The 12355-nt window shown below is 40.0% G+C and overlaps 1 non-coding gene across 1 annotated transcript; it reads left to right on the forward strand.

The window, feature by feature from the left end:
- Positions 1-8445: 8445 nt before the first annotated feature.
- Positions 8446-8519, forward strand: TRNAN-GUU (transfer RNA asparagine (anticodon GUU)). Its single transcript has one exon. It is a non-coding gene; the product is annotated as a tRNA-Asn (tRNA).
- Positions 8520-12355: the final 3836 nt, after the last annotated feature.

A 12355-nucleotide genomic window follows, 5' to 3' on the forward strand; every position in this document is an offset into this window, starting at 1 on the left:
TTAGCAAATGAACACAACATCTTATGGTTTTGTGGTTATTTTTTTTTAACTCCAATAATGATGAAAACCTTGAACAACCAATTCATAATTTATACCTGTTTCATGCATGGGCCATTTGTTAGAACTAGAACTGTTAGCAAGAAAAAGTATTTATTTCTCCCTCTAGCTCCATCTTACCCTATTTGCGATCTGATAATCTGGTTTAAAATAGTTAGTTTATAGGTTTATAGGAGTCATATGTGGTCAAACAAAGAACACACCCTTGAAAATACATATTTGAAGTATTGTCTCAAAAGAAAAAGTTATGTTTATTTACCTAAAATCTGTCACACACATGCAAAGTATCAAGAGTCATTTGAAACTTAAAGATCCATAATAAAGTTCTGAACAAGAAAAATAAAGGCTATGAACATACGCTTACAACCACTCCATAATTATCAACAAGGCTTTCTTTATGAAACTCCTGTTTCTCTTAGTTGCTGCTTTAGTTAAATCCACAGAGGACCACAGAAAGGGAAACATCTCAGTTCCTGTGCAAAACACAATCTTTTCCCTTGATGGCAAGAGGAAAATCATGGTGCATAAGAATTCTTTAATATATTTGCCTTTAGAGTTTATTGACTTTACTTCTACTGGTATTCTACCATATAGGAATAACATTTAGTTACCAAAACTGAATCCTTGCTGACTTAAAGACCCATCCATTCAACAACAGTTTTGAATGAGTTGTATTAATTTAAGCAGTAGGAAGCTAGCTGGACAGAGAGCACTAGGTCAACTAACTATATTTTAAAGGTTTTCTTTCTTAAAAAAAAAGGGGGGGAGGGAGAAATCAAGCCTGAAAATGTGCACCATAAATTAGGATTCAGTGGCTGAAAGGCAGAGCAAACATCCCTCTGGGATAATAAATCAAGTAATTACTTGAATTTGTATCATCTTAGAACATTTTTCAACTTTATTTATTAGGTAGCTGAATGATTTTATCTTATCCATGTGTAGTCATCTAGTTCTGCCTGTATCAAGCTGTTCCAGACAGCATCTCTCAGAGCAGCAGCCTGTACAGTGTTGGAAAGAGGCTACCATTGATGAGTATGGTTTTGATTTCGGAAAAGTGAGCTGTCTGTCTTTATCATGGATTAAGGTATCATTCGAAGGTACACAGTACACTTGGCTTGGAGTGAGCCAAGGTAGCCTCCATCCCCAGCAGCCCTCCAGCCAGGCTTCCCATCTGGTTCTCATAAGGCTCCCCAGCTACATTTCATCCTGTAAGCTGAAGAGACGATGCTAGATTAAAAGCAGGCCCAGCAGCGATAGGTTTCAGAAGTTGGGGCAGGTATTCTAATTATGTAACACATGTAGTCATTTCTGGTACATAAATTGGCTTCTTACTGGTACATATTTTATTGGTACCAGTTTCTCCAAGAACAGGCATGCTAAGGTAAATCATATCAACCTGCACCAACCCATCAGGGTAAGGAAAATTTCTGTTTGTTTTGCCTCTTTAGTTCACTTTTAACTATCTTTTAATTAAACACTAGAAGACTAGTAAATACAACCTGCTTAAACCCTTGCAGCCACAAAGATGTCATTGTCAAAGATGCTACAAGAGGACTCACATTTTCTCAACCCCAACTTGTCACTCCATTTTCAACACCACAGCCTCCCTGGCACAGAACCTCAAGCTCACACAAAATCCCCCAGAGCTCAGTGGGATTCGAGGGCTGTAAGCTTCCTAACAGGCAGATCCTATTGCAACACTGGGGACAATTGTACCAGAAAAATGGGATTTAGAGTTGCCATAGGTACTATTTCAAGAGCAGCATACAAAGCCATGTAGCAAGCATTACACTTGCTCAGTGATATACTTCTGTGTATTGGTTGAAGTTACTTCCATTGTTTTTGAAATAAAAATGATTTATTTAGGCCCATGTTCAGGAATGCATTCAAGTATAATTTTTAATATAATAAGCTAGAAATAGAATAAAATAAATCGTCTAAAGTACATTGAAATATCTGGGATGGATTTTTTCTGAACCCTTTTTTAGTAGGTTTCTGACATAGTTAAAACAGAGCAGAATTAATGAACATCCTAATGCAAGGAATCACATGGCTTGTCTAGTAAATAAAAGGTAAATAGCCTCTCTCAGTTGAATACTGACACTTTTAAAACACAACCTCTCCAAAATCAAAACAAAGTCAGTTTGCAAAGTGGTGCAAGCCAGAGGTGACTGTGTATGCTATTTCTCTACTCTAATGGAACAAGTATCAACCCTTTATGTGTTTCCCAGACAACTGGGCTTATCAAGCAAAATACTGAATTTCTACTGTTTTTTTTGTAAGACAAGCCAACACCTATTGTTAGTGTCATGTCAGGATCTGGTCAGAGGAACAAGTATATTTGTACCAAGTGTCAGCTCTGGTGCATACCACGGCAAGTCAACCTATTTTAAACCTATTGATCAGCTTCCTGACTTTTTTCTTCACCCAGCCCATGAACAGTGAGTGAACTAGCAAACTGCTTTGATATACAGCAGACTTGAAAACTCCCCAGAAGCTACCTCCATCTAACAGAGATTTTAACAGATTTATTGGATTTCTCAGTCTTACTTAAAGCATTGTGCCAATAAACAGAATAGCTTCATGTTTGGTATGAACCTCACATTTCTCCTGAACTGCTCTGGAATCTTGAACTTCCACCTGTCTGACATGAAAGGAGCATTTCACAGAATTTACTGTTTAGTGGATTTTACTCTACTGGATTCCTTTTTTTTTTTTTTCCCCTCTCATCCCATTGAAGGTTAAGGCTTCAAGACTGTTGAAACAGTTCAACAAGGGATAGCATTATACACACTGTGTGCATTGTAGCCCTATATTTAAGAATACATTTAGTTACAATTTATTTCCATGGCTTGCTTTCTTTTTCAGCAGCCTGTGTGAATTCTTTTAGGATGACATTAAATCATTCAGCTGCACCCATTGTGTTGGATTCAATACAGAGTGGACCAAAGAGCACACAGGCCCAATGCCACTCTGTCTCTTAGGAATTACATGCTTGCTAGAAGTAAATTATGGTGTACTGTAATACAAAAACTGTCATGACTTATTTGTGGCTAAACACCAAAACAAAGTAATATGTGGCAACATCTGATACTCAATTGACTTTAAGATATTTGTTCCAAGGAATTAGTTACTAACCAAAATTATTGCCATTAACTTGTTCTGTAACAAAACTCCACAGGAAAGAAAAGCAAAGGCACTGTATGTGGCCACAAAAAGCCCCATCCTTAGGCTGACACTCAGCCACATGTTGGGCCAGCCCTCTCAGCCTCATTCACTCCACCTAAACTGAATAAACCAGGCGTTTTACTTTGAACTTGGTCCTCCCCATCCAGGTTCCAGCTCTGTGTTGATCTTTTCCTGTGCTAAGTGCCACAAGCCAACTCTGCACACTCAGTGTTCCCCATACACTCCAAACTGCTCTCGTTACTTTTCATTTCACCCATTTTTTTTCCCCAAGCCCTCTGGAGCCATCCTGACCAGAGTACTCTGGATGCTATCAAAAGGCAAATAATCTGAGGTGCAATAGATTCTGTTCTGAAAGTGAAAAAAAAAAGTAGACTCTTGAAAAGAATGTGAACCTTTCTAGAATAAATACATTTCAAATATTATTAAAATAATTTGCTTTCATCTCTTTTTATTTCTTTAGAGTTAATTGGAAAGAAAAAAGGAAAGAAGTCACCAGGACACACATTCCAGGAGTCTCCTTGGTATAAATCAGGCAACACACGCACTGCACACCAGTAACAATGAAATGACCCCTTAAAATACTGCATTTCTTGCCAAGCATAACTTCTTTGAAGACTTTAAACTTCACCACTGGCCAGAAGTTGTGAGCTCAAAGTCTTTCTTTTCCTAGTTCAACTTGGGGCACAGTACAGAGAAAGGAAGAAAAGTGCTAAAGCAATTCATCTCAGTTGATGTTTTCAGTAGAAAAGCAAGGCCTGACAGTTAAGAGAGAGATGCTCTTGGCCTCCAAAAACCCAGATTCTCCTTCAGGACTAAAACTATCACACTCCTGTCATCAGTAATTTGGGCACATCCCTTTCCCAGCATGTCTGTGGAAACCACTCACACTTGCTGTGCTTGGCCCACTCACTTGCAGCCAAGATCCAGCCCTGGGGTCCTCACCAAGCCAGAGCACCAACTGGAGGACAGGGGAGCAATCCCAGAGCTGGCTCGTGGTGGACCCCATTTGGGCTGTACTGCAAGAGTACATCAACACCAGAAATCAGAATCACAGAGTTTAAACAGTTTAATAATTAACAGAGGGCAAATATTACAGAGTCTTGCTCCTTCCAGTCTTCAAGTTTGTTGCTGTGGCTCCTGCGCACTTGATAGATTGGATACTAATGTGCCACAGGAAACCAAAACATATGACTAACATTAGCCAGTAAGTGTAAGCACCAGGGAAAGCAAAAACAGGCTGCTTCTCGCTCCTCCCGTGTTATCCAGCTATTCAGAATAAACACAAACACTGAGAAGATTATTCATAATTTGTACTTAAATGGAATCTTCTATTAGTGGGTATCACAGCAGTTTAGGGCTGTTAAGTACCAAACTTAACAGGATAAGTGTCTGACACTCATCTGCACAGAAAAATGCATGAAAGAAAGGGAGACAGTCAAACTGCACAAATGTATTGCACACACCACTGTGGGTGTTACTGAAAATGTGGAAAACCTGTAGAACGGAAAGTGAAAATAGCTGAAATACAAAATCTTTTCTGTCATAAGACTTCAGAAAATAGTTCTTCTCATGTTTTTCCATCCACTGTTTTCTGTTAGGGGTGAAAAAAATCCCCTCTTTCCACAGTCTCCCTCTTCGAAAGAAAATGAGTGTCTGATTCCACTGAAAACATTTGTGTCATGAAAATGAACTCCAATTATTTGAGGAGAGAAAAATCTTAACAGTTTTTCTACCTCTTCTGTTCACAGAACTCAAGTAGCTTATGGCAATTATTAAAAAATAACTGCACAAAGTGAAACTTAAAAGATATATCAAAATAGGCCAAGCAACCCTGTCACTCTCCCCACATCCTGCACACTAAACCCTTATGAATGCAAAAGCATCTGTGCCTGCATTTGGAAAAAAAAGAAAATTACCACTGTACCAAACAACAGAAAATTGCTTTCCACATAAAGTAATATTCACAACTGATCTATACTGGGACAAATATAAGGGATCTTTACCAAGAAAATAGAACTAAAGCCTTAGACTGAATGCCTGTTTTGTAGAGCTTCCAGCAGATAACCCTTCACATCAGTCTCCCAGTCCAGTTCACAAAATAAGCTGCTGCCATCTTATGGAAGAGAACTTGAAAAGCATTTGGTCCAAAACCAATTCTGCTCTTCCTTTTCTGTGTTTCTTCACCTTCCTTGGTTTACTCTGTGATAAATAACTTTTCTTTTTCCCTAAGAATTTCCTTGCCTTGCAAAAATCTGCCTTATTGAGATGAGGTATTCTTTGGGGAAGTAACTTTTTCACCTCTGATTTTACAGTAACTTTCACAGCATCCAGAAAGTCAAATGGAGTAGTTTTCCAAGAAGGGGAACAAACCAGCCAGGCTGTTAATCCTGACACTGCCTCAGACAGAGGTTTCTTGTAAGATAAAACAAAAGCCAGCTGGAGCCATTCAGCCACTACAGGATAGAGTCATCAATTTTGCCCAGTTTTAAGGCAGTCAGTGTGCTCCATCTCTGGACTTCTCCACATGGCCAGATTGAACCAGTTTAACTAAAGGTGTGACTTTTAAAATGCTAAGATAAAAGAAAATATGCCAGTTTAAGCCTGAGGCCAGCACAAAGGTTCGATTTCTCCATCTCTAAGTCACAAAGAGCTGCATTTGCAGGACACCAGAGAGCTTTGCTGAGAGATTTTGCTTTTGTTCTGAAAGGGAAATCCTTCCACAAGTTTCCGTGTTATGCTTTACAGGAAACCAAGTTTTCAGATAAGAACTGCCTGTGAAAGGAGAGTGTTCAGCCAGGCCAAGATACTGTGTTTGTGTGAACACAGGACTCCTGCAACTTCAGCACTTGTCATGACGTAGGACACAATATTCAGCTTGACCACCTAAACCATTAGATTTGAAAAATCATAAACGTTTTTGGAAGGAGTATGACTAGCATGAGAGAAGCCAAGTGTCCTCCTTGCCCCTCCTACAGCAGGTAACACTGACACTCTACCAGCAAGCCTGAGCACTTTTTTTTCTCCTCTTCCCCCTCATGAAATAGTTTTCAACCCACTAGTAAACAGGGAAGATGTTAAAAAATTCCTACTGTGAATGAACAGCTACAATGTACTAATACTACATTATTAAACTCTGCTAGCTAGATTTGGGTAGTATGCAACCAAGGCTCCTACAACGTAATTGCCATAATTCCTATTTCCCCATATGCCCAATGCACCTAAATGAAGTTTATACAGAGCACCAGAGAACCATTACAGGAAAGCTACAACTACTGAACTAGGGGCAGATAAGTGGTTGCCATCAAGGACACTAAGTGGGAACCCAGGTATGTTAGTTCAAGCTGCAGGTTTCTGTTCCTAGTAAGATTTTGCGCAAATAATTTGTGCCCAAATACCCAAAGGGAGTTTGCCACCTAAATGCTCCCACAGCAAACAAGACCTATCTTGCAGTGCCTCTGCAAGCCTCTATGTGCTGCAGTGGACTAAAGATTGTGGACAACTCAAGCTATGGAGAGGGCCAACTGCAGGTGCCTAAGTCAAATATCTTCTTTCTATTGTATCAGTTTGGCAAGTCTCATTTAGCAGAATTTCTCAGTTAATGTCTGAAAAGATCATATAGTGTTCACATTGGCCTTTAAATAAAAATTCCAGCACCTTCATGGCCCCTTATTAACTGAGAGATATAAAATTTCAGTAAGGAAAGAGACTGTGGTTTCAAGGGTCCACTTAGTCTCTAATCAGAGCATAAAAGATTTTTTTAAACATATATATAAAAAACACATTGCCTTTTTTTTTTTCTTTTCTTATACTTTTTTACTTTCCTTACAGATTCCTCCAAACACCTTCATTTGAAATGGGTTTTCTATAGCATCCAGTGTTTTCTTTGGCAAATTTGGAGACCTGTGTTTTGGGACAAAATTGAATTGTATCATAAGACAAAAACAGATTAGGAGATTTGACAGGACTTGATAAAAATCCATTGTGCACAGGCAAAGGGAGAGTTTTTCAACAGGTTATTTAAAAGACAAAAGCTCTGGAGGAAAGAGTTCTGCTTGGTGGCAAACTCATCTAACTCCTGCAAAGCCTAGAGGCTGCAAGGGAGGTGGAAGTTACAGAGCACAAGAACACACACAGACTCTCACATCCAAAAGTTATTTTACACATGATCAGATATCATTTTGCATACAATGCACACATGCATTTGAACAAAGGCATAGTCCAAACGAGGAGCATTTATGTCCATCTGACTTGCAAACAGTTGAGGGGTTGGGGAGGCAAAAAGGAGCGGATTCTCACTTTATCATTTAACAGGCCATCCCAGGTCCATACAGCCCAGCTACCCTCCAAATCCTCCAAAGCTCAGAATGAAACCTGGATCTCCACTTTTGCCTTATATGAGGGATCCTGGTAGGTCACCAGGGTGTGCAGGACAGACAGTAGCCAAGTACCACCCCTTTAGCTCCTGAGGGAAGCAGCTGGAGGGGTAAGACCCCAGTGCAGAATGTGGGACAGACCTGCCCCACAGCTTTGAGGCACATGATGTAGGCTGCCTTACAAGCACAGCTTAAAATACCAGAGGACAGGAAAGGAAAGGAAGCAGCTCACTGTCATACTCCCTGCTAGGAAAGGCTATCTATTGCTGTAACTGAGAATATGTTTTTCTCCACCTACCAGTTCTTATCTCTCAAAAAAAAAACAGTTGTTCCAACTCGTTCTACAGTTTACACACCTTTCTATGCTTGTGCAGCTCAGTGACAGGAGAACTTCACCAACAATGCACTCAGCAGCACTCCAAAGCACAGCCCTGCAGATTAGACTTCCTAACTTTCAAGAGCAATTAAACCATTTTCAAGCCAACATTTTGCTGTATTTCTTTCACCAAATGACTACCATCAAGGCTAGAATATTAAAACAGTTTTGTTCTGGCAGAAAACTAGACAAACCAGGTACAGATTCACTAGCTGAACAGGACTCAGTTCCTAGCACATATCTCAGTAGTTCATACCGTTTGGTTTCCACCAATACACAGGAGGTAGCAGCATTTCTTTCCCCTGTATTCTGACACATTAGCATGTCAGGTTTGCTGCAGCAGTGTGCCTGCAGTACCACTCTGTCGCTGTTCAGCACACGCAGGCACCACCAGCAGCACTTATCACACAGCGTCAGGAATTCAGCTCCTCTGGGAAGTGCAACACATCAGTCTCTGTGGCGCAATCGGAGGGCGCGTTCGGCTGTTAACTGAAAGGTTGGTGGTTCGAGCCCACCCAGGGACGGAAGAGATCCCTTTTAAGGACCAAAAGGAACCTTGTGAAACCCAGTAAGGAGAAGTGCCAAGTCCTGCCCCAGGGAAGGAACAACCACAGGCATTGGTAGATGCTACAGCCACCCCACTGGATATGAGCTTCGCAGAAATCGACCTGTCACAATGGCACTTGGCTGGCTTGTGTTCACTCAGTGTCTGCCAGAACCCCCAGGTCCATTTCCAGTGCTCAACTCTTCACAGAATATTCTGAGTTGGAAGGGACCTCAAAAGATCAAAGTCCAACTCCTGCCCTGCACAGGACAGCCCCAAGAGTCACACCCTGAGCCTGAGAGCATTGTCCAAACACTTCTTCAACTCTGTCAAGTTTGGTGCTGTGACCACTTCCCTGGAGAGCTGTTCCAGTGCCCAACCACCCTCTGGGTGAAGAACCTTTTTCTAATATCCAACCTAAACCTCTCCTGACAATTTTATACCTCAGTTTCCATCCATCATGCTTCCAAAAGCATCCCGTTCTGGATGACACCTGGCCACAGGCTTAGTATCTATCTACTTATCTATCTTCCCCACACCTACCCTGAACTAAAATAATTGTCTAAAATTGAAATTCAAGAGATAACACATAATCCCTGATATAAAATGTTTATACATTTATGTTAAATATTTTATTAACATATATTAATACTGCTGTTAGCTATACTAAATATGCTTATCATATTGTGCGTTATAAGTTTCTGTTTCATGTACACAGTGTACTACATATTATTAAAACTGTCTTCACAGTTGAGGGGCTGCTACTGCTCTTCCCTGAACCCCAGTTTACAGCTTCACTCCTAATCCTAAGTAGCTACATCTGGACCTTCTCATTACTGTTAAAGAACAAGTTTTGTGCTGTCAACAACATCTGGATAGCCACATTCCACACGAAGTCCAGCCTGACAAGCATTAAGAACTGGGAACCGAGCATTCCTGTCAAAAGGATCCAAGCGGACTTATTACCAGATGCTAGTAAATCCAGAGCTGATGATACACAGAAAACACTAGAAGAGTTTCCTTCCAATCATTATTTGACCCTTCTATTTTAAAACTCTTCTGAGGTCGTTTTAAGCTTCTAAAGCAAAGAACTAGAGCCCAGAAATTCTAGAACTTGACTGGGAATTTTGCTATCACTGTACATAAAACATGCCTAGATGTTACAGAAACCGGGAGCACAAGAAAAAGAAATATTTACTCACTGTGACCATTTTCACTCTAACAGAAAAGACCAGATGCTACAGAGGCACAAGGATAAGGACAAAACTTCCATTGCATTATAATCAATCACAGAACATATGCACGCAGTAGTCTGAAAACATATCTTCACGGTTCTTTACCCATATAACCCTTCATAAATTTTTAGTTAAGGTGCCACAGGTAGTCACAAAACAAAGGGTGTACAAACAAACAAAACAAAGGATGTACAAACAAACAAAAAAACCAAACAAACAAACAAAAACACTTGGAAGTTTTAATGGAGAGCTTCTCTCTTTTTTTTCTTCCTGCTGCTGGACAGTGGCCAGGAAAAACACCTTATATTTTGCCCTTGGAGGCTCAGCTGGATCTGAAAAATATGCACGACTTGTCTGGTGACATGAAAAAGCCCAGCCAATGCTAATGTTGCTTATTGATGCTTTCATCAATAAGGCATTATTAAGGCATCAATAAGGCATGCAGAAGGACATCAAGACACAAACCTACTACAGGGGCTTTGGAGAGGATAGGACCTACAGGCTAGATGCAGCTCCAAGTACACTTGAATCAATCCTTCAGTAGCTAAACAGCAGTAACTTGTATTGATCACAACACAGGCTGCACAGGTTTTGCAAGAGTTTGAAAAAATGCATCAGTTTGGCCTCAAAACTTAGAATTACTGCACCAAATTACAGAGCAAGATTAGAAGGGTTATTGTGGTTCACTGTATATCAGGTTATTGGCAAACAAGGGAACTAAAAAGGAATCATACAGAGCAGTTATCACTGTGGTACACAATGGCAGCAAGACCACCATGGCCTGAAATTCTGCCATGGCTGATGAGGCAGTCATTGTCATTGTCTGGAGACTCGCTGAACTCTTGTTTTCATTTAGTTAAGACTTACTTTGAACCAGCTGCTGATCTCATTATTGCAGCAGCAGAACAGGAAAAGTGATGCTGTAGTTTGGACAAAAGCCCTACTAGCAATAAAATCGCAGCATCTTGAAACCTCCATCAGAAACTTGTCCCACCTCCCTTTTTAAAACAGCAGCAGAAGAAATACAAGACAAAACCATAACAGCACTTAGCACTATTCTCAAGTGTAAATTTAAAAATACGTAAGTGCTGTACCATATTCTTCCAGGCTAGTGTAAAGCCTACAAGAAACATCTGCCAGGCCTGAGTACTAAGCTGCTAATCAGTACTTTATTGACTAGAGTAAATGAACTGGAAGCAACTTCAGTTTTAACAGCCTTTCACAATCACAGATTTCTTAGTTATCTCATTATGGTTTAGTGCTTTAGTGTATAAAACTCCTTGCCATGAACATGGACACATTCTCATCACTTGAAGAGCAAACAGCTCTCTCCCTCTGCTACCTACTGAGGTAAGCTGAAGAACCTGTTGCATATACTTCTCTGGATGCACTGTTCCACAAATAGGCCTAAATCAGTTTTGAGCACAGCTTGTGATACAGCTTGTAGTAGTTTCAGATATGCTTGTATGACAACTACAACAGTGGAATCGCACTTGGAGATAACCTGAGCTACAAAGGGGAAAAAAGAACTTCGAAAGCATGGCAACAGGTGTATTTGAAGGATGGCAGCTCCACAACCCACCCCCCTCTTAAAACAAGGTGAGACAAAGAATTTTAAAATGCAGCAGAGTAAGAGCAACTGTTGCTAAATTTGCTTTAACAAACCCTGGAAGCACAGGAACCCAGCCTTCCAGTGTACAGCTTCTTGACAGAGCAACGATGAAAAGAAGTGAGACTCTAGGAAAAACATTCCTCAGAGACATAACCAGACATGCTTAAAAGATGAAGACAGAAAAGCTAGTTGCAAGTCAATTAGAAAACATGTACATAAAAAAAAAACCAACCTCTAACCGCTCTCAGTCTCACTAATTATGCTGTTTCAGAATACTTTTCTCCCAGAAATATTTTGCAGTGAAATAAGGAATAAATGACTTAATTCTTTTGCAGAACAATACCCACTATTCAGAGCGCCCTGCCATTCCCTCTCTCTGACAAAAGCTGTCAGATCTGGCAAAGGCAGAATAAAAGATGAATCCAGGTCCTGTGATAAAAGGACCTTCAGTGAGAAACCAAAAGTTAAGTCTCATAGCACAGGACTGCACCCAAACTAGGGGGGAAACATATATATAAACTACAGTCATCTGCCAACATTATGATACTTGCCAACTATTACTGACAAAACAAAGTTATTCAGAGTTTTAATTCACCTACAACTTTTCTCTACTGTGATCCTACTAAACCCAAAATCCTTTGACCTCAATGCTAACAAACAAGATCAGCTCAGCCCACATACTCTGCATGCAACAGTAACGCAAATCTAAAATTTTAATGTTTATGCATATTTAATATTAATTACATTTACATATTTAAATTATCCTACTACATTAAGAATACTAGATACAATATTCAGTAAGAACAACTAGCATGGTTAAGTCTTCAAATTTTGGTAGTTTTCTATCAAGTATAAAACAGAATAGAAAACAGAGTTTCCATGTGAAGAAGAAAGCGTATTTTAACAGAAAAAGCCAAGACCTGTTGCAAAACACAGATCATGTATGCTAACATTCAGACAAAACCTTGC

Source organism: Lichenostomus cassidix, chromosome 2 (genome assembly GCF_008360975.1).
Source record: "Lichenostomus cassidix isolate B80296 chromosome 2, HeHo_3.0, whole genome shotgun sequence".
Classification (NCBI taxonomy): Eukaryota; Metazoa; Chordata; class Aves; order Passeriformes; family Meliphagidae; genus Lichenostomus; species Lichenostomus cassidix.